Source organism: Tiliqua scincoides, chromosome 13 (genome assembly GCF_035046505.1).
Source record: "Tiliqua scincoides isolate rTilSci1 chromosome 13, rTilSci1.hap2, whole genome shotgun sequence".
In the NCBI taxonomy this organism is placed as follows: domain Eukaryota; kingdom Metazoa; phylum Chordata; class Lepidosauria; order Squamata; family Scincidae; genus Tiliqua; species Tiliqua scincoides.
In genome coordinates, this window is record NC_089833.1 from 3,543,250 (window position 1) to 3,546,305 (window position 3,056).

Below are 3,056 nucleotides of genomic sequence, written 5' to 3' on the forward strand. Positions count from 1 at the left end.
TTTCTGTATTCTCTCTATTTCGCCATCTCCCAATCTTTCCGTCAATACATCTATTTCAACCATCTCATATAATTTCTCAATCCACATCTCTACAGTGGGAGTATCAGGGTTCTTCCACAATCTAGCATACACCAATCTCGCTGCAGTAATTGCATACAACAAAATATGTTTAAGATCATTGTTATAACTTTCAGGAAAAATACTCAAGAGAAACAGTTCTGGTTGGAAATGTATTTCACAATTAAAAATAATTTGAATAGTTCTATATATTTTTTGCCAAAAATTTTTGGCCTTAGGGCAAAGCCACCACATATGATAAAAAAAACCTTTCACCTCTTTGCATTTCCAACACTTATCGCATGTGCCGGGATACATTTTTGCTAATCTATCTGGAGACAGGTACCATCTATAAAACATTTTGTATATGTTTTCTTTCATTGTTACTGCCTTAATTATCTTCATATTTCTCTTCCAAAGCTGGTCCCAATTATTCATTGTTATATTATGTCCAATATTTTTTGCCCATATAATCATTACCTCTTTTACCGATTCGTCTACCATTTCCATACTCAACAAATATTGATACATCCTTCTGATATAATTTTGCTCATTTGATAAAAATATTTTATCAAATTCCGTCTCCTCTGGGTAGATTCCTTCTTTTTTATCTTTCAACCATCTTGTTTTAATCTGTAACTCCGTCAACCAATCCAGTTCAATCCCTTTCTCCCACAATACCTCTTTTGAGTACATAACTGCTTTCTCATCTAATAATTCATCATATCTCCTATTCTGTGAACCTCGCAACCACATTGGCCTAGTATCAATTTCTAATGGTTTCACCCATCTTGGAATCTTCTCGTAAACTTTATATCTGATTTGTTCCCAGACAAACAACAATGCTCTTCTTATCAGATGTTGTTTAAAGTAACTATGATATTTGGCTTTATCATAAATCAAAAAGGCATGTGGACCAACCTGCAAATCGTGTAGTTCTAATTTTAACTCTCTAGATTTTTCGGCTTCTGCCCAATCCTTTATCCAATTTAATGCCGCTGCATAGTAATAAATTTCCCAATTTGGCATTCCGAAACCAGCTCGTTCTTTCACATCTTGTAATAATTTCATCTTTATTCTAGCTTTTTTCCCTTGCCAAATGAAATTAGCCATCATTTTATTCAAATCTTGAAAGAACACCTTTTTTAATAAAATTGGGATTGTCTGAAATAAGAATAATATTCTTGGCAGCACATTTGACTTAACTGTTGCTATTCTACCCAACAATGATAAATTTTGTTTTTCCATTTTTTCCATTTCCACTATGTCCTTTTTGAGATGTGGCGACCAGAACTAGACGCAATACTCCAGGTGTGGCCTTACCATCGATTTGTACAACGGCATTAAAATATTAGCCATTTTGTTCTTAATACCCTTCCTAATGATCCCAAGCATAGAATTGTCCTTCTTCACTGCTGCCGCACATTGGGTCGACACTTTCATCGACCTGTCCACCACCACCCCAAGACAGACAGCTCAGACAGTCACAGACAGCTCAGAACCCATTAGCCTGTATGTTGAGATTCTTTGCCCCAAAGTGCATGACTTTACACTTACTGACATTGAAGCGCATCTGCATTTTGCTGCCCATTCTGCCAGTCTGGAGAGATCCTTCTGGAGCTGCTCACAATCACTTCTAGTCTTCACCACCCGGAAAAGTTTGGTGTCATCTGCAAACTCAGTCACCTTGCTGCTCACCCCTGTCTCCAGGTCATTTATGAACAGGTTGAAGAGCTCCGGTCCCAGGACAGATCCTTGGGGCACACTGCTTTTCACCTCTCTCCATTGTGAAAATTGCCCCAAATTGCCAGAGTCCTTCAAAAAGCATTACTGCTGTGGGAGGCACCCAAGCACCCAAAACCCACATGCTCCACCTGACTGCTCCTCTGCCCTCCCTACTCTGTGCATGGGTTGAGGGTGCTGCCTCACACAGCAGCGGCGCTTCTCAAAGGGCTCCGGCAAGGAGGCTCTGCCTCACCTGCCTCATCTCACATGGCAGCAGCACAGAACCTCCCCACAGGACTCCTTCAAAAGGTGTTGCCACCATGTGGGGTGAGGCAGGTGAGGCAGAGCCTCCCCACCAGAGCCTTTTGAAAAGTGCAGCCGCAGCTGCCTTATTTGTTTGTTTGTTTGTTTGAAAGATTTCTACCCCACCTTTCCTCCGCTGAAAGCAGATGCCCAAGGAGGCTGACAATTTATAGATTAAAAATTAAAAATAAAAACACAATCTAAAATAGAGTAAAAAAATTAGAAGATACAATACAACAATAGAAAAAGGCAATACAGTGGGGAGGATTGTCAGGGTGGTAGGGGATTACCAATTTTGGCTTTTCTGGCTGGCGAGAGTAGCAGCTCTCCAAGACAGAGAAGCAGGGCCGGCCCAATCATGAGGTTAACCAATGTGGTAAACCCACACAGGGGGGCACCCACATCCTTCTGCCCACTCTGCTGACTGCCTGCTGACCTGGGGCATCATTGTCATCAAATGGTTTGTCTTGATTAGCCGGGTGGATCAATCAGTTCAGTGCTGCAGCTCTACAAGGAGCTCCAAGTTTCCCTTGAATGCAGAGCTTTTGGGCAGGGGCTTTAGTTCGGGATTGTCATACTTAGTTCACTTTCTCCTTGTGGGGCATTCACAAGGCATCTGCATCTATCCACAGTCCACCTGAGTTACCCTTGCGTGGAAATGTCCACATCATGCCCAAAGCTAGGCGGCAATAATGACCATGATCCCCATTGTGCTGTGGGTCATGGTCATCATTTCCCACCTAGCGCTGGGCAACTGCGGCCCAAAAGTTAGCATGGGGATGGGGTGGTGATGGTGATAGCGGTGGATGCCATTGTAATGTCTTGTACTTTCCAGTTGGGGGCAGTGTTGGCCACTTTCAGTTCTGCTCCGAGATTTTGGGCAAGGAGAGACTCGTTTCAGGGCATCACACAGTCCCCTCTCTCCAGTCTGAAGTCCTCCTTTCTTGTCCAGATCTGGGGTTGGCAGGATA

At 42.6% G+C, this 3,056-nt stretch overlaps 1 protein-coding gene across 2 annotated transcripts in view; it reads right to left on the reverse strand.

The window, feature by feature from the left end:
* The window catches only part of CFAP70 (cilia and flagella associated protein 70), a 43,594-nt gene that overhangs the window by 37,840 nt on the left and 2,698 nt on the right, over positions 1–3,056 (reverse strand). The gene's annotated exons all lie outside the window — the stretch shown is intronic.